Here is a 26,839-nt window from a genome sequence, read left to right on the forward strand (position 1 = left end):
TTTTATAACTACAAAAATGGAAACAAAAATTTAGTCTGGGCATGGTGGTTCACACCTATAATCCCAGCACTTCGGGAGGCTGAAGTGGGTGGATCTCTTGAGGTCTGGAGTTCAAGATCAGCCTGGCCAACATGGTGAAACCTGGTCTCTACTAAAAATACAAAAATTAGCCAGGCATGGTGGTGTCCGTCTGTAATCCCAGCTACTTGGGAGACAGAGGAGGGAGAATCACTTGAACCCAGGAGGCAGAGGTTGCAGTGAGCCCAGATCACATCATTGCACTCCAGCTTGGGTGACAGAGCAAGACTCTGTCTCAAACCAAAATAAAACAACAACAACAACAGACAACCAACAACAACAAAAAATGAAAATGCTTGGCAAATCACTGTCATCTTAATATTTTTGTTGCTTTGAAAAACAAAATCAATACCCCAAATGCAGCATATCTGGAAAAAAATTAAGAAGAAAATAGTGCATATCAGGTTTTATAGCATGTAAGTTCCACCTGGTTCAGAGGACTTCTTCGACAGAAGATGCTTTACTGTTCCCAGGATACAGCCAGATCCTGCACAGTTGAGGCCAACATGTATTGAACCAGCAGCATCCCCAAGAGAGCTGCTTGGCTCGGGACATAAGGCTGCACTGGTCACACTTGATTGAGGCCCAGAGAGCAGACCAGAGCAGCCCCTGCCCACGGAGCTCAAGAGCTGTGCAAGAAGAAGTCCACACAAATAGGATGCCCACTGTCCCCCATTTCCACAGAGCAGTTGCCCTGGCACACAAAAAGGAGAGGGTCATTTATGAGAAGAGACAGTCACTTGAAATAGGGTGAGTGAAGTGACCGATACGCCCTCCATATATCTGCTGGCCTTATGTTTCACCACCAAACTCCAATCACATCTTCATTGCTAGTCAGAGTATGATGGGGACCACCTGTGTCAGGGTGACTCAGGATGCTTGGAAACCCCATTCCCGCATCCATGCAAGACCTACTGAGTCAACATTTCTTTTGGTAGATCTCAACAATCCATGTTGCTACAAGAGACCTGGACCAGAAAATTAAAGTTTGAGATTCCCAACTCTCTTTTTATTCATGTTTTGCATGCTCGAGATATCAAGGTTACCGTGAAATTATTAGTATCATTTTATGTTTTCAATAAGTTTCTCATTATTTATTTTCTAGGCATGCTTTTCAATGTTCTAATATTCACAGCTATTTTCTTTATTTTCTCCATTTTTTCTCCAGAATTCTGTATTGCCTGCTTCATGGCTTTTTCTTCTGGTCAACTCAGAGCTAAATGGTATGGCCAGTGGCCCCAGCAATCTACACCTGATGATGGAGACCACGAAGTGTGTGATCTTAAGAGGTAAAATTCTGTTGATGATCAGCAACAACTGATGTAGCTCCTAGAAAACATAGCCCTGCCATCTTTGACAGCTATTCCTGCAAAGTTATAGTAGATGGTCCAGTGAAAATTAACTTGTGGGATGCAAGGTGGACAAGAAGACTATCCTACCAAGTAGGTGTCTTACCTTGAGAGTCTTCCATGGTTTGAAAGTGTCCATGTATTTCGCGGTGTTCCAATGTGTCATAACATTTCTTCAACACTCTTGTTATCCCAGGGGGACTAAATTCAGAGACAGAAATAACAAAAACACAATTTAGAAACCAAAAGAGAAAATGCTGACTCCAATCATCTACCCACAGGGTTTAACCCTAGCTAAGAAATCAGTGTTATTAAATACCTGAATATTTGGCTTTCAGCCATGAAGTCCTCGGCAGTGTTTGAGGAAGTTCCTAGAGTAGTTCTATGTCCATCCCTGCCAAGAAGGAGAAGAAGCAATGTTTGCTGTCAAGTATGCCAGAGTCTTGAATCCTATCCACCAAATCAGTTTAGCCTTTGTTAGAGGTGCTAGATCCTATGCCCTGACAAGCTTTGTTACAGACTGTTTTTTTTCACTGAATTATTTTTAATCTCTTAGTAATTTTAAGATTATTTTCATAAAAGGGAAGAGTTCATACTTTCATATTCCATTAAAATTTAGTCCTAAAATGACAACCTTCATAAGCCTTTTCAAAAGAAACTACTCTTAAGCAGATTGTAGGCCAAATATCTTCCAAATTTGCTTACCTTATTGTGCCTTGGGCACTAAGCACTAAGCTGCTTAGAAGAGCTTTGTCTTTAAAATGACATATCTTCTGAATTTAGGAAATTTTCTAAGTAATTTTCAGACCTATAAAAAGTACATTCTCGTGTCTAAACATGTCCCCAAAATGCCATAACTAAAAGGCTCCAAGCTCATTCCAGGGCTGATATGAAACTTCTTCCAGATCCATTTAACCTAGGTTGGACCACAGTACGACTTACAGATCCATAGATTAAGGAAGCTGTTGGCATGGGTGTGGACAGAGCTGGAGTGCCTGTACTGCTGAGTCCCAAATTGCAGCGTTGGATAGAGCTGGAGGTAGAAAGATTTGGTGTCCTGGCTGGGGCAATACAGGGAGTCCAAAAATGTAAATTGTATCCTAACCCTTAGGTTATTATGAAGAAACATTTGTCATACATTACAGATCATTCTGTTCCATGTTCTAATTTCTCCTTTTTAGTTAGATGTAGTGGCAATAAAAGGTTACTCAAAGGAATGCTGCGAAAATTAAAATAGATATTATATATACAACAAAGCGTAAAGTTTAGAAAAAAAATCAAGTGATACCATGTATTAGTGCTAAATATTATTATATAGAAAATAGTACACACATTCAAAAATGCCAAAACCTAAGACCTCCACAAATAGCATATAGGTATAAGGGAATCCCTATTGAGAAGGAGGGAATAAGAGAATTGCAGAAATAAAGTCATGTTTTCAGGAATAAGATTGAAAAAGAATTATTTTATTTTTAAGGATACAAAAATACCACTTGAGGTTTCTTATTTAGGAAACAAATTTTGGCTTTAAAAATGAAAAGGCATTCATGAAGACATAGGGATAGCTTTATTTTATAAAGGCTAAGAGTAATAGCATGTTGAGTGGTCCTGCAGATAGATTTCTGTTCCACATTAGGAAAGTTCTTTTATTAATTTGAGCCCATGAATTGAAGCAGTGTGTTGTCCATAACCTAAGAGCCCCTGTTTTCCTGGTGGAAGGACTTCAAACTTTGCAGATAGCAGCTGACATTGGAAGTGGCTTCACAACTTGAGTGACTGATTCTAAGAAAACTCAAGAGAATTCTTCTATGTTAAATCAGTCAATGCCTTTGGATCAGGATACATCACTTTCAATAATAAGAAGGGCCCTTTCAGACAAACTCAGGTGAGATTGTGAGACTGATGGATTTTAAGGAATTAAAGAGAATTTGTAACGTATTAGAATACTAGAAAATGAAATGGTGATTTTTTTAAAAAAGGAAATGTGCTTGCTACAAGTCTATAGATTAGTTAGCTTGAATAATTTGGGGGCAACGTCTAAAGAAATTTTCAATATTTTGAGTACTTTAAGAGAAAATTTCTGATGTGGGAGTAAGTGAAGCAATCTCAATAAAATCTGCACCAGGTAGAATATTATTTTATCAAATAATCACTACATAGTAAAATGAGAGCCATAGTATATGTAAATATTATTCATGTGTATATGTTTCCATATGTGTGTGCATACACTTGAAAAAAACTCTTCCTAATAATTAAATTGAATCACAGGTTCATATCTTCCCAAAGAAAACAATTTCAATAATAAAATAATTATCAATAATTATTGGGAAAATGTTGGCATGCCATTTCCAGAACTACTGATTCTTTTAATGTGACATTGGCAATTTAAAAGCTATAATTTTGTGGCTTCTGGGAAGCCACTGCAATGCTTAAAGAGAGGAGTCAGCAACAAATCTTACACAAGGAAGGTGAATCACCATTAATTCTCACAGCGGGGAAGCTGTTCTAAACTTCTCCATTAGATTTTTCTGAGAAAGGCAGGAATCTCATGACAGTTTTAGAATTAATTTTAATGCACACTAAGAGCAACAAAAACATACATTCTTAGACTCTGAGTGAAAGAAAGCCTTTTTTTTTCTTTTTTTTTGACGGAATCTTGCTGTGTCACCCAGGCTGGAGTGCAGTGGCACAATCTTGGCTCACTGCAACCTCCACCCCCTGGATTCAAGAGATTCTCCTGCTTCAGCTTCCTGAGTAGCTGCGACTATAGGTGTGTGCCACCACGCCCGACTAATTTTTTGTGTTTTTAGTAGAGACGGGGTTTCACCATGTTGACCAGGCTGGTCTCAAACTCCTGACCTTAAGCGATCGACCTACCTCAGCCTCCCAAAGTGTTGGGATTACAGGCATGAGTCACCACACCTGGCTGAAAGGCAGAATTTTTAAAGAAGGATACAGACTTGAAACATGGAAAGTATTGCCTTAAATAACAGTTCCACCACTTATCAGTCTTGTGAATTGGATAGGACGGTTAACTTTTCTCAATATTTTTCTAATCTTGAAGATACTTATATTACCACTCTAAAACGGCTATAATAAGGATTAAGTACAATAAAGTTGATGGTGCACCTGAAGGAAAGGTGGGATCACAGTGCTAGTTGCTCTTTTCTCACCTTCAGGTTTTATCTGAGAATGAAGTAAGAACATGCATTATGGTTTTGTTTCATAGAGAGCAACCCACATTTCCCTCTGCATTTTAAATTTTAGCAAAACTCCAAGATCAAGAGCCTGTCTTAAATATTCAAAAAATGTATCCTAAATAATGAAAATAAAATGAAATTTTCTTGGACTTCAATGAGCAAAGCTCCATGCCTTCCACAATAGTTTTAAATAGACAGATGTCTTCTTTCATGTCAATGAGAAATAGTTTTCAAAGTGGATAACTTATTTTAATATAATGAATTAAAAATTGAAGAAGCATCTGCACCCGTCATTTCATTGTCATTAGAAGGAAAAAGTAGATTTTACAACACCAAAGTCAAAATTACTAGAAAATTGAAGAATATATCCTACATCAACACTAAAAAATTCCATCCTGTAGGTTAATTCAGTGTCTTATTTGGAATCATGTTTCATTGATAAAGTATCTTGGTGGACCCCTAAAGCAGTACAAATTAAAACAAGATATTTCTCCTGGTATAGAAGACAAATGAATAGCACTAATAAAAATAATCCAAGACCAAACCATCTATGATGTCATGGTATAGATTCTGTGGAATTAAAAGTAAACTACCTGTTGGGGTATGAACATAACTGATTGTTAAGTTAAAAAAAAAGATAACGTTTCTTTTCATACTAACATATAAAGAAGGCCTTTGGGTGGTATTGATTAATCGATAAGAGGTAAAAAATCACTATATTAAATCTATTGCCAGCTTTATTCCAGAGTGAGGCATGGTAAATCATTTATAACGAATCTAATGGTGATGGCTTTCTAGGGGTTTTACTGTTTACCACATAATGTAAAGTAAATTCTAGAATGATTGGACTCATATTAATAGCTATAATCTACCCAAAATTCAGTATAAAAGAGAAAATATTAAGGACCTAAGAGGTATTAATCCACTTAAATGAATTTGCATAATAAAAAATAAAATGAGAAAAATTCAGATAACGAGTCTTCCTTAAATAATGAAGATTATATCATTTATTAAAAAATAACATAGTAAAAGACAAAACAATAAGTTGAAGATTACAAATAATTTCTTCTAGTGAGCATTTTTAAAATATATGGTTTTTTTACATATAACCTTTTTATGTACAGTTGAGATTTAATGTAATACATAAATGTTTATATCCACACATGGGTACTATAGTAAAGATTTTAAAAATGAAGATTTAAAAACATGCTTGTAAGTAATTTATGAAAAAAGAATATGTCACATTGGAAAACCAAATAATTCTCAGAAATGAATAGTAAAACACTACATATCAATTCTAGTAGAATTATAGCAATTCTGGTAGCAATGAAACTGCTATTGAAAGAGTAAAGTATATTCTGTAAATATTTTTTTATCAGAAAACAATAAAATCCGAAAATAAACAAGCCCAGAAACCTACTCGAGCACAAAGAAATGTAATGGAGAATATAAGAGTAAGAAAATAAATAAAATATTTACAGAAATTAATAAAACAGACTATAAACCTACAGTAGAAAGCATGGAAAGTCAGAAGTTTATTATTTGATAACTCTAATTCAAAAAGTGTATAAATACTTTTAAATGAATGAATGAATAAGTATAAAGAAATAAGATAACACTGACAAATTTAATCAGAGATAAATTAAAAAGGGAAGAAGGCACAAATAAAAATTAAAAATTAAAATAGGAATACGGTTAAGGATAAAACAGATTATAAAGTTAATTAGAAAATTTCAATTACAAAATTAATGTATAAACTTGAAAATATATATATAATAAACCATCTATATAAAATTAACCATGTGACTTCTCACAATTGATTCATAAGTATCTGAAGAATCCTATATTTTAAAATTTCAACCAGTAATTTAAAAATCTTATAATACCAGACTAAAAAAAGATAATTTACATTCCAACTCTTCCTGTGAAGCTAATGTAACCTAAACATATAAAAAAGATATGACTCATGTAAGAAAGGAACATACACCCTCAGAAATAATACCACACATCTACAACCATCTGATATTTGACAAACCTGACAAAAACAAGAAATGGGGAAAGGATTCCCTATTTAATAAATGGTGCTGGGAAAACTGGCTAGCCGTGTGTAGAAAGCTGAAACTGGATCCTTCCTTACACCTTATACAAAAATTCATTCAAGATGGATTAAAGACTTAAATATTAGACGTAAAACCATAAAACCTCTAGAAAAAAACCTAGGCAATATCATTCAGGACACAGGCATGGGCAAGGACTTCATGTCTAAAACACCAAAAGCAATGGCAACAAAAGCCAAAATTGACAAATGAGATCTAAGTAAACTAAAGAGCTTCTGCACAGCAAAAGAAACTACCATCAGAGTGAACAGGCAACATAGAGAATGGGAGAAAATTTTTGCAATCTACTCATCTGACAAAAGGCTAATATCCAGAATCTATAAAGAACTCAAACAAATTTACAAGAAAAAAAAAAAACCCATCAAAAAGTGGGCAAAGGATATGAACAGACACTTCTCAAAAGAAGACATTTATGCAGCCAAAAGACACATGCAAAAATGCTCATCATCACTGGCCATCAGAGAAATGCAAATCAAAACCACAATGAGATACCATCTCATGACAGTTAGAATGGTAATCATGAAAAAGTCAGGAAACAACAGGTGCTGAAGAGGATGTGGAGAAATAGGAATACTTTTACACTGTTAGTGGGACTGTAAACTAGTTCAACCATTGTGGAAGTCAGTGTGGCGATTCCTCAGGGATCTAGAACTAGAAATACCATTTTGACCCAGCCATCCCATTACTGGGTATATACCTAAATGATTATAAATCATGCTGCTATAAAGACACATGCACACGTATGTTTATTGCGGCACTATTCACAATAGCAAAGACTTGGAACCAATCCAAATGTCCATCAATGATAGACTGGATTAAGAAAATGTGGCACATATACACCATGGAATACTATGCAGCCATAAAGAAGGATGAGTTCATGTCCTTTTTAGGGACATGAATGAAGCTGGAAACCATCATTCTCAGCAAACTATCGCAAGGATAAAAAACCAAACACCACATGTTCTCACTCATAGGTGGGAATTGAACAGTGAGAACACTTGGACATAGGAAGGGGAACATCACACACCAGGGCCTGTTGTGGGCTGGGGGGAGGGGTAGGGATAGCATTAGGAGATATACTTAATGTAAATGATGAGTTAATGGGTGCAGCACACCAGCATGGCACATGTACACATATGTAACAAACCTGCACGTTGTGCACATGTACCCTAGAACTTAAAGTATAATAATAAAATAAATAAATAAATAAAAAGAAAATATAATTAACACTGGAAATTTTTAAAATATGGGATGTAAGTGCCAGATCAGAAGTTGTACTTAAGGAATTTTATGTGACTCTCCTGTGTTAGCTGGAAACATCACCACAATAAGAAAGAGGAGACTCTAGAATTAGGAAGCAACACTTCTGAATTATTATCAGTAATGTGATAAGAGTTACCATAAATTGCTTGATCTTACTGTGCTTCACTTACCACACTGAAAATGGGGTGATTAAAATTACCCTCTCTTTAAAAAAAAAAAGAAAGGAACATGCAATTCAATTTTACTCATGAATGGAAATGTACAAATCCTAAACATTATATGACTAAACCAAGTACATTAACATATAAGACAAATCATCATGTACATAGCTAATTTTCTGCTGTTAAAAAATGTGTGGATGAAAAACAGAAAAAGCATTAATCAAATTGATGTAATTCACCACTTATGAATTAATATGATTATTTCAATAATATGTAGAGTAACTATAAGATGAAAATTAACACTCATTCATTGTAAAATTTAAAAATAATTAAGTAGCTAGAAGAGAACTTCCTGAATTTGAAAACATGTTCTATATATTTGAAAATCTATCCAACCCTATAGAACATATCTTTCTCATAGATTACCTGTAAAAATAATTATTTAACAAATCAAGGAAAAGACAAGGATGCCAACTATCACAGCTTCTTGAAACATGTTATAGAATTTCCTAGCCAATGCAGTAAATTTGTTTTAAATAACAAGGTGAGCTTTGAAAGAAATAAACGTAATGAAAATAGCTGATTATATAATTGTCTACAATGAAAATTCAAGAGAATCTATAGAAAATGTATTATATTTCATTAAAAGATGTAGACATAGCAATATATAAAGGTGCAGATAGAAGATTAATATATAAGAATGAACTGCATTTTTATGTACAATCAGGAGTTAGATAATTAAACTTTTTAAAATAACAATCATAGTAGCCATAAGTTACATGATGCCTAGGAACAAATTTAACCAGGATAATCCAAAATATTTATAGAAAAATTTTAGGCCTTTTTTCTATGGCATTATATAAAGCTAGGCATTTTTTCCAATAGAGAAACACAGACAAGGAGGAAGAGAGTGAGGGCAGTTGAGAGAGACAGTGAGAGACACGGAGAGAGATAGACAAATTGGAAGACTTTTGACCTCATGTTACTAGATGCAGAAGATTATTTAACATAGTACTGTATCCATTTATAGTATAAAAAATGATACATAGATGATTGATAGAGAGATAGAGACATGATAGATGATAGATAGATGATGATGATGATGTAGATGGATAGATAGACAGGTATCTTCCTTAACTTAGTAAAAAATATTCATTCTAAATCTCCAGAATACGATTATACTGGATTTGCAAAGTTAAGGATTTGTCAGAGCATGTTTTGGCAAAAATTTGAAGAGATGAGCAGTCACTTGCTGTTGCACTTGCTGTTATCTTTGGAAAAAAATTAGAGTTTATTTTGCAAATAAACATGCCTGTTCCTTAGAATCCTGCAGCAATTTGACTTTTCTAGATATAGTTTCTATACAAACCATTACATATAACTGTCAAGGAATGGGCACATGAATGCTTATAGCAACACTATTTTGACAGCAAAACTTGGAAATATCTCAAATGCTCATCAGGGAGATTAGGAATATAGAATGGGCATGTAGTATATATTAAATACTCATAGTGTAGGTGAAACAATATGGATGTATGGTAGAAGCATAATATTGAAAAAATATTTTAAGATATATATATATATACACATATACGCTTTTTTTGCATAAATCTCTAGTATAAGAAAAACTTTTGAAATAACATATACATTGGTATGGTAACATTATATTTTTTGAAAAGCAAAGCAACGATGAATGCACCCAAGAGGAGAGGAGGCAAAGGCAGTGTTTGCTGAGAAGCACTAAAGGTTGTCTCGGTGCCATTTATGTTATGCATGTACTGAAGTAATATGTTGAAGACCTTGCACTTTCTCTTTTGTATCAACTGCTAGACAACATAATCACAAAGAAAGGAAGGATGTCAGGTTTAAAATACAGCTAACTAGAAACATTAAATATGTAAAATGTAGTCATTAAAAAAGCTCAATGCATAGATTAAACAATAGATAGTGGTGAAGAAAGAATTATTGAAATGAATGATTACTGAATCGGAAGATATATTGTAGAGATTACAGAATTCAGCAAAGAGAAGAGCAAGTCGAAAAAAGAAAGATATGCAGACGCACATTGCACGTGCTCTGAAAACACAAGCAGTAGTATACTTGCCATAATATTCAGGTCCTGTATATCTAATAATATTTTTAATATTGTATATGTTTTCTAAAAAATTATCTATTAAGCTGAGGTTTCAAATTTGAGCAAAGTTGTTATGTTTTTACATTTTCTACTATGATTAATACATTTTTATATGTATGTATTTTTTCTTCATGGTTCATGTATTTTTTTTGTATGTTTGTTTCTTTCCAGAAACCTAAGGTTTGATTTTGCCAGTTTTTTCATTATTTTCCCACATTTAAATTAATTTTTTTCTTCAATTAAAAAAAGTTATTCTTACTTTTTCTGAATTCCCGTATTGAACACGTAACAAAATTATATATATCTTCTTTGTTTCTAGGTGAACACTCTGAGATAAATATGTTTCCCCTCCAAGTACCATGTTAAATAAACTCCCTAAGTTTGCTTTTGGCTTATTTTATTTTTTGGTTAATTTTAAAAATTTGTAATATTCATTATCATGTCCTCTTAAACCCATTAGTTATTTAGGTTTTTTTTTTTTATTTCCAGTTTTGCTTGTTTATTTGCTTTACTACTACATAGTTTTTTATTTTAAATATGATTGGTTATGGTTAGAAAATACATTCTTTGTATATTCTTAGACATTTGTTGACATGTATTGAGACCTACACAGGCTCATTTTTTTCTAAATTGGTGCTTTAAAAATGTATATTATCACTTTGTTGAGTGCTGAATTATATAAGCAGGTAAGTCTTCATATAAAAGGGGCATATTGAGTCCAAGCGAAATTTAAAAAAATAAATCCACAACTTGACACCTCCATATCTCAAAAAAAAGGCAATCTTAATACCGCCAAAAACTATAGATCGCCTGGACAAAAATAACAATTAGGCTGACAACATATCCTATAACTCAGCATCCTATTGTTTGATTACTTCATACATATGGTTTGGGTAATTTAATGCTTCCTGAATATCAATATTCATATCCTTCAACTATTAAAAGAATTCTCAGCCACTCTCTTCAAATATTGCTTCTCTTCCAGTCACTCTACTTTATCTTTCTCAAATTAGGAATATGTTTTACTGTCTCATCCTGTCACACATGTATCTTCTCCCTTCTTTTACACATTATCTTTTTTTTCTTTTTTTATTATACTTTAAGTTCTAGGGTACATGTACACGACAGGTTTGTTACATAGGTATACATGTGCCATGTTGGTTTGCTGCACCCATCAACTCATCATTTACATTAGGTATTTCTCCTAATGCTATCCCTCCCCCAGTCCCCCACCTGCTGACCTGCCCCAGTGTGTGATGTTCCCCGCCCTGTGTGCATGTGTTCTCATTGTTCAACTCCCACTTATGAGTGAGAACATGCGGTGTTTGGTTTTCTGCCCTTGTGATAGTTTGCTGAGAATGATGGTTTCTAGCTTCATCCATGTCCCTAAAAAGGACATGAACTCATCCTTTTTTACGGCTGCATAGTATTCCATGTTGTATATGTGCCACATTTTCTTAATTCAGTCTATCATTGATGGACATTTGGATTGGTTCCAAGTCTTTGCTATTGTGAATAGTGCCGCAATAAACATACATGTGCATGTATCTTTATTGTAGAATGATTTATAATCCTTTGGGTATATGCCCAGTAACGGGATGGCTGGGTCAAATGGTATTTCTAGTTCTAGATCCTTGAGGAATTGCCGCACTGTCTTCCACAATGGTTGAACTAATTTACACTCCCACCAACAGTGTAAAAGCATTCCTATTTCTCCACATCTTCTCCAATATCTATTGTTTCCTGACTTTTTAATGATTACCATTCTAACTGGCATGAGATGGTATCTCACTGTAGTTTTGATTTGCATTTCTCTGATGGCCAGTGATGATGAGCATTTTTTCATATGTCTGTTGGCTGCATAAATGTCTTCTATTGAGAAGTGTCTGTTTATATCCTTTTACATATTTTCTATCTTTTATTTCTGTGGTGCATTCTAGATAGTTTCTGCATCTCTATCTTATAATTTAATAACTCATCTTCAAGTTGTACACGATCTAATCTTTTAGGCTATTGGTTTTGACAGACATTTGGCTTCTGTTTGGTTCTTTTTCAAATATGCCTGCTTCTTACTCACTGTTCATATCTTTCTATTATTTCCTTTTGTAATGCCTTTAATCATTTCAGATGTTTTTGTAGTTTTCACCTACAGTTTGACTATCTTAAATTACCCAAATTCTAATCTGTTGTTACTTTGCCTGCTTACTGTTTACCCACGACATGCTGGCACTAGACCCATGTGCTGTGTGCTTGTGCATTTGATCACTTTTAATGGATGTATAATTTACACACAGTAAACGGAATAGAACTTACACAGTTTTCTGAGTTTTAATAAATCAGCAAATCTGCAACCATCATTATTTAAGAAATTTTCTTTACAAACAGCCCCAATTAACTGCTACCCAGAGGTAAGTACTGTTTTGATTTCTTTTACCATACATTAGTTTTGCCTGTATTTGAGATTTACATAAATATACATCTTAAGCATGTACTCTTTTGTCTTTGCTTTGTTTCTCTTCAACTTAATTTTTAGCTTCATTCATGTTGCCGCATGTGTCCATATTTTCTTTACCTTAATTTCTATGTATTAATTCAATTGTATGAGTACACTTCAATATGCTTATTCCTAACAGCCAGATTTGGCTAAAGTGAATAAACTGTGATGATCATTCTAATATAATTCTGTAAGGACATTTGCTTTAATTAATTTTTTGTAAACACCTATCAACTGAATTGCTGGATGTTTGTGCAGGCCTTTTTAAATGTTATAAGAGACTGCCAAAGTGTTTTCCCAAGTAGCTGTACTATTTTCTATTTCACAGACAATGTGCAAGAGTATCAGTTGCTCATGGTTCTCACCAGCATTTGATATTGTTTGGTCCATTTAATTTTCATCATTGTAATGCAAGTGTCCTTGTATTTTAATTTCTAATTTTGTATTATGAGCACATCTTTGAAAAGATCTTATCGAGAAGAATCCTACATTTGGCGTTGGACATTTCTTTCAGGTATTCCAGTGGCAAAATCAGCCTCCAACTACATTTTACCCTAATATCTGCTTACAAATGACTGGGCTGTGCAGGTATTAAAAGTGTGAACATCAAATTTCTTAGAAAGAGCATCATTTAAGGACTTTTACTGAAAAATATTTTTCTTGCCAAATCCAGACTGAGATAGAAAAGACTCTGCATGATCTCCTTTTGGCAGTGGGTGGATTTATTTTTTCTACTTTTCATTTATGATGTAGTAATGTACTCATTTTCAAATAACAGGAAAACTGGTCCAAAATGACCTGAACACAGAGGGGTTTATTTGTTCATTATGTCAAAAATTCAGAGGTTAGAATTCCAGGGTTGACTGGTTGCATGTTTCATCTGCATGGCTAGCAGATACCTGTGGCTTCTTCAAATATCACAAAAAACTCCAAGCTGGGTGAAGGAGATTGGGAAAATGACCAAAAAAAATTACTATTAGTAGGGTTTTGCTTTTTGTTCTTAAAGAGACACATACATACCTCACCCACAAAAACTCCCTAGATAGATGTATATGCCATAGTTACCTTTATTTGCAAGAAAAACTTGGGAAAAGTGGATTGTGATGGGAGTTGCATTTCAGTTTGTCTGTCATAGTCCAGAAAACAGGCTAACAGTTGCCCATGAACAATCTCAGTCCCTCCACATGGAACATACTCACATCTTTAAGGAAGAAGTAACATCAAAAGTCACCTGGATTACCATCAGTTTGTAATCTATTATCTGTGATTTGAGCAAGTCTCAAGCTCAGTGATAACCTATCTGTCTCTGCAGTGTTGGAGCACACATAGAAGAGTTACAACAAAATTCCCATTAAGAATAAAAAATGGAAAACAGGCATCCATGGTACATGATAATCCTGCTGGTCAGGAAAAGAAAAACTCTAACCCCTAACAGAAGATCCAGTGCTTTGTTATTATCATGGGATCCTTAGGGAGTCACTTCACCAGCCAGAAATGTCTGTGGCTGGAGGCACTTTCTGCCTGAGTATTAGTTGCTGGGCTCATTCCACCCACTCAGACTGGTAGCTGCATCCAGCTCACACTAGTGTCCTGGATCCCACACTTGCCAAGGGCAAGCGAGGTATAGAGCAGGAAGAGGTGTGTGGGTGAGTGAGCATGGGGTCTGTCCACTGCAGACAGCCAGGTACTCTAGCTGCTGTGGTGGGGCAGGCAGCTGCAGGTGCCAGCACAGGTGCCAGCTCTATGTGAGGCTGCAGCAGGACCAGATGTACTGCACATGGCTTCCGCTGCAGGCATCTGCCTCTGGACGAGGGGATGCAATGGTACCAGGAATCCTGGAGATGCCAGGAGCCACAGAGCCCCAAAGAGGGTGACGTAGCCCTAGCTCAGGCAATCCCTAGGTCTGGGATCTCTGAAGGACTGCAGCTCTTCTGTCCTTCTCATCGCCCGCAATATGGCAAGTGGTGGGGGCATGTTTCACCCTGTTTGTGTTACAGCTTTTACAGTCCTGCCATTTGGAGGTTCCTAAGTTTTTGTCCCACATCCAGAAAGAATGAGCTATGTGGACAACTGGAGGGTGAGCAAGGTGGAGAGGAGCTTCATTGAGCAACAGAACAGCTCTCAGGAGACCCGAAGTGGGTAGCTCCTTTCCACAGACAGGTGGTCCCGATGATGGTCCAGCTCTCAGCAGAGAGGAGAACTGGAGTGAGTAGCTCCTATCTGCAGGCAGGTCATCTCACAGAGTCAAGGAGACCTGAAGTGGGTAGCTACTTTCTGCAGTTGGTAGTCCTGCCATCTGAGTCTGGCTGAGTCCGGGGTTTTTACGGGCTCAGACGGAGGAAAGTATATGCCACAGGCAGGCCCAGAGAAAGCACCACAAGTTCTCACTCTGTACTCATAACTGGCAGCCTGGCCCCTAGTCTTCAGGCTGTCCCTGACTTGAAGGTGGGGTTTTACCAGGGACCTGTCTCTTTCCACCCAGGAGTCTGTCTACCTCTTGCCACCATCAACATGCCATCTATTGCCCAGGCAGTTCATGCCAAGGGGTGCCTGCAGGCCCAAACTGAACCACTCTCACCCCCACTCAGCCTCCCTCCTGTGCTTGTTGGCACCCAAAGTCGGGAGAGGGCTGAGGCAGCAGGCAGCTGGCATGTCAGTGCCACTCAAAGCATGTGCACAACCAGCTGGGTAGTGACAGCACCGAAGTTTGGCCTTAACTTTGCTCCATAGCAGGTGCTAAGAGTGAGGAGGAGTGGGAACAGACATTTCTGAGCCTGCCTGGGCAGGGGGATTCCTGGGCTCCCAAGAATGCAGGGATGCCTGGGTGCAGAACCATGGCTGGGTGGAGGCAGCTGCACCTGGGAGTGCAGGGCTCCTGACCTGCCAACTCAGAAGAAGAGGGCAGAGCTCCCTCCTGTCCCTGGCCCCTGCCTGCTCCACGGAGTGCACAGTCCCAGCCACACCTCCGCTGCTGCAGCTGGCATCCCCACTGTGGCTGCTCCGTATGGGTTGCTGAGGCCATCATTATCTATTCTGGGAGACTCAGGCTCTGTGCTCTGAGAGGAGCTCCCTTGTCCACTATCAACCATAACTACATCTTCATTGAGCTCTAGGGCGAAATACCCTGTATGAGCTGTTCAGTTTCCACACCAAGTTCTGTGTGTGTGGCTTCGTTAACAATCAGATTTCTTTAAATTTGAATAATCATTGAAAGCAAGTCTTATTTTTTTAATCCCCTGATTGATTTTCATAGAATTTGCCAACGTCTAATCTATTTGCTTCTTGTCGATTTCATGTGTGAACTACTAGGACTCAGACCACGGAGAGGCCTAGCTATTTGTTCCTTTGCTACCTCAGTTTCCCAGTGATGGGTGTTTCCAGATGAAGGAAATATTAGCAAGAGGACACATCATTCCTCTTCTTCAGCTTTCTGTAAGACAGACACTTTCTCTCCCACTGATATTTTTGACGCTGCTTTTTAAAATACATCAAACTTAGCCTTTCTCTCCCCATGTGTTTGATCAGTGTTTCACAACCAAAAGCTTTAGTTCATTTTTTCTCTCATTTTATGCTCCAATAAACACCTGAGGTAGACAGGCCTGGCATTATTTGTGCAAGTAACAGCTAAAGACTTCAAGGCTGGAGGTATTTAAGTCATGCCGCAAGGCAGCACAGCTGGGTGTGTGCTGACCTTGGTGCAAAACCACTGGTGTTTTGATTCGTAGTCCAGAACTGGTGTGCTGCACCATGAAGAGTACTAATACTATAGCTTAATGACAGTCCTCACAACTTCCTTTTAGTAGCATATTAAATGTACACCTTGAAAACTATCCTTACCATATCTGGCCCCATGATGTAATGGTTAGCACTTTGGACTCTGAAAATTATCCTTAACAAGTAATAGATGTTTCCACTCCTTGGTCTAATAGGCCACGGAGTTCACCCAGTGCAGATGTGAACCGCAGGAAGCACCCTGAAATAATAACTCTCTTCTCCAAACAGATAAGTTTCAATGTGAGTGAGTAACATCTGAGAGAAGCAGGAGCAATCCTGTTGCCACTGGGTCTCAATCATTAGCTTGCATCAGAATTGCCTGCAATGCTCCTGAAAACACAGTCTGCTGTGCCCCATCCCCAGAGTTTCTGAGGCAGCAGATCTAGGTTAGCACTTCAAAATGTCGATGTCTAGCAATTCCCAGATAGTGTTTATCTGTCAATCCCAGTACCACATTCTGAGAACCACCTGTGATAGCTGATTTCATATGTCAACTTGAGTGGGCCGTGGGGTGCTCAAATATTTTGTCAAACATTAATCTGGATGTTTCTCTGGGGATGTCTTTGGATAAGAAGACTGAATAAAGCAGATTGCCTTCCTTAATGTAAGAAGGCCTAATCCAGTCAGGTAAAGGCACCGAGTAGAACAAAAAGTTTAACTCCACCTAAGTAAGGGAAAATTCCTCTTGTCTGAGTACCTTGAAGCTGGGATATCAGCTTCTTCCTGCCCTCAGACTAGAACTGAAACATCAGCTTTTCCTTGGAATGAAATTCATACCGTGTTCCACAGTGGGCATGTCTATGTAAACCTACTCCCAAAGGCTGAGGAAGCTGAGAGGCCAGAGACAGAGTCTGAGATATCCAGTTTCTCAGAAACACTAAACGGGGACTTACAGACAGAACCATGCCCTGGACAGCCACAAGATGGGATGGTGGATTCCATGGAGTTACCCCCAAGACCTAGGGCTTATGCACCATGGGGACAGAATGTCCATGCTTCAGCAGGGATGTGTAGGACAATTGCTTAAGGGCAAGATTTATGGTAAGTACATGTTTACACAAGGAACAATGGATAGCACAGAAATCTTAGAGGCATTCCCAAAACCAGAGTTAGTCAGAAGTCAACATGTTGGATGAGCATCCGGAATAGCATTACTTTAGCCTCCACACACCATCAGCTCTCCTGGGTCTCCAGCCTGCAGATCTTGGACTTGCCATGCTCCGTAATCCTGTGAGCCAATTCCTATGATCTCTCTCTCTCTACATATATGTATATAAACACACATCCTATATACATATAAACATGCACACACTTACAGGATATATGCATATCCTATAAGTTCTGCTTCTTTGGAGAACCCTGACTTATACACCACCACTGTAGGAACTTCACCAGGTGACAATGAATATTGGATATCTGATGGCTGATGTTCTAAAGAAGCATGACAGTTGGATAAAATAATAATTACAATAATAATAATGAAGCCAAGTTAGCAACAGAGGCAAGGCTGAGAAATACATACACTTTCCATTTATATACAAATAGTCGACTTTTTTTCCTTTAGTTCTTGGTAAAGTAATCAAAATGACCATTCACAAAATGTATTTGTCTACCCAGCTGTCTTTGAGGAATTTTTTTTTTTTTTTGGTCAGAGAATGAATTCTCTCTTTACACAGACCTCTTCCCAGTTCCAACCCTCAAATCTTTGAAAAGCATATTGATTACACAGCAAGCAGCTGCAGGCCCAGATTTCCCCACCCGCCTCGTTGGGGGTCCAATCCTCTCACGCTGCACTGCACCTCAGCCTCCCCGTCCCTGTGGCTCTGGCCATGTCAGCCACGTTATGAGTTTTGCGTGTGTCTGCCTCTGAGAAACAAAGGGCAGAATACATGTTTCTTCATATTTGTGCCCCTCTGGCTCTCCACATGACAATTATTCCTGGTAGATTGCTCGTGAGCAGTGGATATGGCTGAAAACCTGCAACAATGGATGCTGGGTGAAGAGCAGAGGTGCCCCAATAACTGATCATGCTAAACTTAGTGAGTGAACAATTAAAAGCCTGAACACAAGAAGAAATTAGTGAGTAAACCAGGATGATGGAAGTGTTATTGTTTAAATTTAAAATTTAAGCCAAGGGAATCACGATGGGATCATGATTATAATCCTGAGCTTTAGATTAGTCTAAGTGAGAACTTAGAAAAGTTGCATAAACTCTTTCAATCTCAGTGTCGTCAAATATAAAGTTAAGGTCATACCAGTGCTTCCCTCACAGAAATAGTGTATGTGAGGGGAGGTAAAACACATAAATCCCTGGGACTAGAATCTAACCAAACTTTAAATATTAGCAAGTGTTATTTTATTATTTTGTTTACTTTTTGTGACCTGTAAATTGCTTTGTAAGCCTCTTCTGAGATACAAACTTTCCTTCATACTCTGATCAAGGATTAGGTTAGAAGTTTAAAGTTGCAAAATTTATTGTCAGAAGGTGAGACTGTCTTAATGAATTCAGAATATGTTAACATCTGTGGTAGGTGTGCCTAGGCTTTGGAATAAATCTAAAATTATCATAGCAAAATATTTTTATAGCTTATAATCTCCTCTTTCTTCTTATGGGCAAAACATTCAGTATTAGGTGGGGATGTGACTGAAGGGAACTTTTGGGATGACTGTGAAAAACGCAGTTCTCAACATATGCTACAGATGAGTTAATAAATTTTGTTAAGCCTCATCAAATGTAAAGACCCTGCATCCCACAAAACAGGGAACATTAAACAGTGTCACTGCAAGCATCATTTTGAAGTTCTTCTCCTTGGCATCTGCGTATCTCCAAGTCAGTGGACAGACCATGGGGAGTAAAGGCCTGGGCATAGCATGGAACTTCAGCTTCCATGCATCCTGATTTCCATCTGGCTGATCAAGAGCCATCCAGTCAACTTCATCTCTCCCATATGGCCCAGCACTTGCTGAGGAGATGTTTCATGATGTAGAATTTCTAATGACCATTCAAATACCTCACAGAAACCCAGATATCTAGTGAGTCAGTTGGTCTGCGTAGAAGATTCCTCCATATCACTAAGGAAGCTCAAGATGCTGTGATTTATTCAGGGGAATAAACAAAGACTTGATAAAACAGAAACGGTTCAGAAGAAAAAGGTAAGCACCAGACTTGAATGCTAAGGTTGTGCCCTAGGGACAAGTTTTAGGCATTCAGTGGTAGAATCTGACTCTGGGGACAGATAATGAGATTTTTATGTAGTCCTGGGATACATACACTTATTCTTAGCTCCTAGACCAAGCATTGAGAAACACAGGAGCGAATTTTGAAGTGCATTTAACTCTGGATTCCACCCGAAGTGCCATTACTTCATGACCCTAAGGCCTCATCTCAGCTAAGGGCACTCCATAACGACAATTAAATATTTGAACATGAACCTTTACTTGCTTAGCATAAAAATAAACCAAAATTGAAAGTAAGGAAAACACTTCTAAGGCAATGCACTCAGTATCAGTAATACCATTGCAATACTGGTATAAAATGAAGCTCAATCAATCCACTTCATACTCTCCAAACTCTGGAAGTCTGCACCTGCCACGCTTTTATGCCTAGAACACTGCACAGCACTCCACCATCACCACTAATATGCTAAAACCTGTCCATCCATCTTATCTTAGGTTATTTCATTCCACGATGGAAAGCCTTGACTTTCAAAAGATATTCGCTGCCTCTTTATGTTAATCTTCTATTTTCTCTACATTACACAGTGTTTTACTTTCCTTTGTGCTCATTTGTATCTCTGAGTGGGCTGGAAGTTCCTGGAGGACAATGCTCACGTCTTGGTCCCTGTGTTGAATGATATACCTGGCAAATAGTAGATTTTTCAATAAGTATTTCTTGACTGGTTGACTGAGTGACTGTCTAACAAACATTTAGAGAATTACATTGTACTAAACCATATGCTTAATACTGACATGAAAGGTATCTGCTGAGTTTATTTCAAAGTGCTAACTCCTGAATGGCACCTGTTATCTCAGGGTCAGCTGGCTTAGTGAGTTCACTGAAATGTATCTACAACTTCATCAAAATAGTTGTATGTCTCAGAAATTTGCTGCAATGGGCATGTGCAGCCACAATATAGAGTAGAATCTTCATTGTCAAATGGTCTTTTTGACGTTAGACCCTTCCTCTGGGTACTCTGGATTTTAATTTGTGGACGGGACACTCCTTGTTATGTTCCAAGTATATAGGTAAATAAAATAGAAACCTTAGGCTTGTTCACACACATGAAGTACAGAAAGATCTGATTTCCCCAAGCTTACACTAAAATTAGAAAAAACAAACAAGAATTCGAGAGGTGAAGTGACATAAATCATTAATAAATTAGTGGCTTTAAAACAGAAAACAGCTGATTGAATGTTTTTAAAGATTCTAAATAACAGCAATTAAATCAAAGTAATGACTGAAGACAAAGTTAAACGGTTTGAAATTGTAGCAAATGAGTGTAAAACTTTTAGAATGTGGTTTTTACATTCCTTTAATATGTTTCTTTAAAATGTCCTCTTTCTGAGGAATGAGGCTAAAGAAATATAAAATATTCATTGGACTTTACTCTTTTGTAAGAACTTCCTCCCACAAAAAAATTATTAAATTGGACTAAAAATGAAGAGCTTTATATTAGGGATGATTTTCATCCCTAACAACTGCTTTTCCTTGATAACTTGAAAATAAAATGCCCACATAGAATGCTTCAATCGGCTAGAATTTGGAAGCTTGGACACTCCCTATTTTAACAAGTGTTAGTGAAAACTCAGAAATAAATGTGGTGCAAATGAAATGTACAAGATAAACACATCCATTTCCCCTTATTCTCCTGAATTCTTCCACAATGTATAGGTATAATTTTAGCGAGCTCCCCGCAGGACTGAACCTTTGTGTCATCACGGAGTTTATGTGTTGAAATCCTAACCTCCAGGGTGATGGTATTGGGAGGTGGGACTTATGGGAGGTGATTCATTCATGGGGATGGAGCCCACGTGAATGGTATTAGCATCTGCATAAAAAAAATCCCAGAGAGCTCCTTCCCTGCTTCTAGCATGTGCGGATACAGCTAAAAGGAATTGTCTGGGAACCAAGAACACGGCCTCACAAGACACCAAATTTGCTGGCGACTTAGCCTTGGATTTCCCAACCTCCCAAACTGTGAGAAACAAATTCCTGTTGTTTCTAAGTCACCCAGTCTATGGTATTTTGTTATGGCAGCATGATCAGATTGGGACAGACCTGTGCCTTTTATTTTCACATGTGAATGAACTTCCTTTGACCGACTTTCAGAGCATGTAGATCTGACCTAAGCCCTAATAAGTATAAAAAATATCAAATGTTTTGTTATAAAAATACTACTGGCTGGGCATGGTGGCTCATGCCTGTAATCCCAGCACTTTGGGAGGCTGAGGTGTGTGGATCACTTGGGGTCAGGAGTTCGAGACCAGCCTGGCCAACATGGTGAAACCCCATCCCTACCAAAAATTCAAAAATTAGCCGGGCATGGTAGCGGGTGCCTGTAATCTCAGCTATTCGGGAGGCTGAGGCAGGAGAACTGCTGGAACCTGGGAGGCCGAGGTTGCAGTGAGCCGAGATCGTGCCATTGCACTCCAACCCCAGGCTGACAACAGGGAGACTCCATTTGAAAAAAAAAAAAAAGAAAAGAAAAGCTACTAAAGTTTAGGCGGTATGTCTAATCATTACTAATTTTAGCTATGGATCAAACCAGATTATCTGAAGCATGTATATCTCAACTTTTTATAATAACTCATAATGAATTAACTATCAGTGGTATAATGTAGTCCTTTAAAGAAAACCATCATTAAATAAAAAATACCTTTCATATTTTCTTATTTAAGAATGCATCGGGTGCATTAAGGGCATCTCCTGCATCCCACAGGCCACAGTCCTCCCTCCAGCCCCTTGCTCTTTAAGTGAATAAAGGGAAAAATGCATTTTCATTCCTCAGTTTGTGAAATCACCGTATATATTTTATCGAATAGATTCCATATTGCAAGTTGTCTAGTAATGCAATAGACTGGAGCAGTGATTCTTAAATTTTAGTATATATAAGAATCACCTGGATATCTTATAAACTGTTGATTTCCAACCCTTGTCCTCAAAACTGCTTATCCCAGCAAATCTCCTCAAAGGAATTTACATTGCTAATTGGCACTGAAGGTGATTCTGACATAAGCTGTATTTCGCCTTTGATTCTACATTCCCACCCCATACTATAATGCTTTTGACAAGCTTGAAAGAGGATGTTCTTTAAAGTCGACTTTATATTCCTTAATTTCTCAACTTCAATCTTAAAATATGTTTCTGGGGCCTCATTAAATTTGTTTAAAGTGTGTACCTATTCTTATTTTAATATTTCTAGTATGAAATAACTCTATAGGAATTTTATTTGCCAACAATATCCTATTGTTTCCCAGTATAAACATTGTAGGCAGATATAGCTCCTAAACATATTCATATATATTCTATTTATCTAACAAAGTTTTAAAAATCTAAGTATCTAGTATCACATGTCTTTTATTGACTTTGGCTCTATAGCCGTAGGCAATCAGACTTGCAGTGCATTAGCTACTGTATAGCCCTAATCTTCTTTCTGAACATTTCCATTTCTTTTTCATCATCATTGCTCCTTCCCTATATTTCTAACCATGATATTTTCTACACTTACTGCATCAATTACAGTAACCTGTCATCATTACCTTATAGCTTATTTTTGTCCCAAAATTGAATTTTTTAATTTAAAATATGAAAATATTTTCATCAGATTCCCCTTGACTCAATGTTTCTTTCTCTTTTTTTTTTATCTTTGAGACGGAGTCTCGCTCTGTCTCCCAGGCTGCAGTGCAGTGGCGCAATCTCGGCTCACTGCAACCTTCGCCTTCCAGGTTCAAGCAATTATCCTGCCTCAGCCTCCTGAGTAGCTGGGATTACGGGCACCCGCTACCATGCCTAGCTAATTTTTGTATTTTTAGTAGAGAAGGGGTTTCACCATATTGGTCAGGCTGTCTCGAACTCCTGACCTCATGATCCGCCCTCCTCGGCCTCCCAAAGTGCTGGGATTATAGGCATGAGCCACTGCGCCCGGCCGACTCAATGTTTCAGATCACTTAATCAGAAATTAACATCTCTTGTTATTTTCTTTAGCCATGGAATAGTGATTCTTGTAGCAATTCAAAAGTTTGTAAAACAAATATATTTTGGTTAAATGCAATATCCCTAAACTGCCAAGCCAGTCAAAAACCACAGCTAATCATCCTACCCTGCCATCATATCTGTATTTTACCTACAGATTTAAAATAAATGTATACCAACTTGAATAATAGAGTTAAAATAAGAAAAAAATAAACAACCCTATTATAGCATACTGCATTTCCCCCAAATACAAATTACAAATCAATAATCATAAATGCAAGATATTTCATGGCATTTTAAAAAGCTTATTTGGTATGTTAAAACTCTTCATCACTTAATATTATCTTCTTTTCCCCAACTAGAGAAGCATTAGGCTTAAATTATCATTTCTAGTGCAGTATTCTTTATGTGGTAGAAAAACCAAAAATAATGTTCATTATACCAGAATGAATGTAAGAGAACTAAAAAATTATCTATCACACTTCTTCTACTCCTTTTTCCCTTTGTTTTCAACTCCAGAGAGTTGAAAGAGTAGAGAGAAGAGAGAGAAGGTAGGTGTTGTTTCCCTGGATCACATTTTTAAAAAATTAAATACCAAGGAACCTGTGTTTATTTTACATGAATAACAAATAAAAAGCAGTGTTGATAGGCACTGTATATTCAATAATGATCGTCTTAAGAATACATGAATAAATGCTTGTAAATCTATTTGTAAAAAATACCAAAAGACTTCTTCTAGCCTTCTTTTATCTTATATCAGTGGACAGGTCATCTGCCTGCTATTCCATTTTCTCTAACTCCTTTCCCTGAAGCTGAGTTCTGAAAATTATTATAAGGGTTTGAATTGTAGTGAAGTACTCATCTGTAATTACTACATTTAGACTTGAAGTTTTTGTTGATGTTTCAGTTTATGTGTTACCACAGATTGAAAGCAGACAGCACAAAAAGATTTTGGAATGATGGCATGAGAAACTCTACAGAACCTTTTTCCCAGCCAAATGATCACAGCTGATAAATTTTTTTTTTTTAAAGCACGATTTAAAGTCTCTAGAAACTGCCTTATGGGTAAGTGGGAATGGAGGACAAGAAAACTTAAGAAATCTACCAAATCTTAGTATGAACAGTGAAAATTAGTGGCATGTGAACCATAGCTTGCTCTGTCTCCCTGCCTTATGGCTCAGAATGATGGAAGCTCAAATCCCAGTGGCTATAGCCAAGAACACAGGACTCCCTTTCCCTCTACCTTTTATTCTAAAATTATGGCATCTCTCCAGGAAGAGCAGAATACCATCATTTCTCATCCTCCACTCCTGCTTTGTTTTGCATAAGCTCTATTCCAGACAAGACTGGCTAAGAAGCACAGGACTTTCTTCTTCCATCCAGGCCTCATTTAGAGAGGGGAAGCCCTAACAAAGGAACAGCAGGCCAGGAACACTGAACCCTTATCAGCCTCACCCCAGATCACTTGTAAGTTGCCTGTTCCATGCTGGTCAGGCAGCCCAAGAAGACTAGAAGTGATTACCCCTTGTCAGTGCCCTATTCATAAAGCAAGGGAGTAACTCGAATAAGAGAAGCATCTCGTCCCTACCCATGTTTTGGAGTAGGGTTCAGAGTTGCTTCTCGGAAGGAGAGTAAAAACATAAGAGCAGAGAGCTCCATGGGCATCCTTGCCTCTGTTTGGAACAGATTGTGAAGAAGTTCAATGCTAAAGGTGCTTTCAAAAACAATGGAGACTTTAGTAGTAAACAGTAAAGAGGAGGCTGGTAGCTCCTTATTAGCAACAAGCTAAACATTGGACTAGCTAGAAATTTATCAGAGAAAATCAGGAAAGCGAAAGATGAAAAGAATCCACCTAGCATGTCAGTGAAAGCCTCAAAGACCAATCTTAAAGTCTATAAAAGGGCCCAACATCAATTATAGCAGAAGTGGAACAATTTATGCCCCACCCAGGCATTGTTAAAAGCAATAGAATCAGCTGGCAATTAGTGGAGCCTAACTTCTGGGTGTGATAGCAGATGCAGGCAGCATAACCGAGATATCAAGGAAAGCAACTTTTTTAGTCCCCTCTTTCATAGTGAAAGCCCACATGCCAAAGGCTGACCCATCTGAGGACAAACATTAGATGTTTCACACGTGGTTGAAATATACTTCATTAGAAGACACTTACAGGTTTTTATTATAAGCCCCAGCCTGTGCTCCACACAAGGTTATTGCACAGATAACTTTTCTATACTAGCACTCTTGCTTCTATTCTTTCTTGCTTGGGCTCACACAATCTTATTAACTCCTATTCAGCAGGTCCAATTAATACAGCTTTAAAGGCAGATTTCCATGTTTCTGTTTTATAACACTACATAGAGGAAATGTCGCCTAGTTAGACACCCTAATTATCTCCATAATACATTTAGGTAAATTAAATAAAACTAGTTTACACATTCAAACACCAGTTTTTCTCTAAACTTATTTATTTTCTATTTTACATTTTCTTATACACCCAGTAATGCATCTCTCTGGGAGAAGAATCAATCATATCTGAATTTCACTGGTAACCTTTACTTTCAGTAACTGACTACAGCATATCTGCTATTTTATGCCATGGGGAACCTCATGGCCACTCGTAAATCAAGCTTCCCTATCTCCTTCCCTTTCGTTACTTCTCTTCTCAAAGCACAGATTTCAATCAGCCAGGGTCATGCTAGTGACTCCCGTATCTGACACCAACTATTCTGACACCAACCCTAACTGAGGTAGTACAATTCAATTCTGGCATGAACCACCCAGAGTTAGCACAGACTCAAGTTAAAGGGCACAGCCCACAACAAGATTGTCTTCAGTTCAGATCAACTGGCTACAAATTGAGAATATTTCCACCACCCTCCTCAGGTCTTATAATTCCACTAGAACCACTCATAAGACTGAGGAAAACACTATACTTAACATTACAATTTTATTAAAAAGGACTGCACTCAGAAAGAGCGAAACAAAGAGATACAGAGGGTGAGGTTCCCAGGGGTCTGGAATATAGAATTCATATGCCTTCTTAGGTTGCATCATTCTCCTTGCATGTCAGTGTGTTC

At 37.5% G+C, this 26,839-nt stretch overlaps 1 pseudogene; it reads right to left on the reverse strand.

The window, feature by feature from the left end:
• Positions 1–485: 485 nt before the first annotated feature.
• Positions 486–26,839, reverse strand: part of LOC100588215 — a 31,992-nt pseudogene continuing 5,638 nt past the window's right edge.

The sequence above is a fragment of the Nomascus leucogenys genome, chromosome 17, assembly GCF_006542625.1.
Source record: "Nomascus leucogenys isolate Asia chromosome 17, Asia_NLE_v1, whole genome shotgun sequence".
Classification (NCBI taxonomy): Eukaryota; Metazoa; Chordata; class Mammalia; order Primates; family Hylobatidae; genus Nomascus; species Nomascus leucogenys.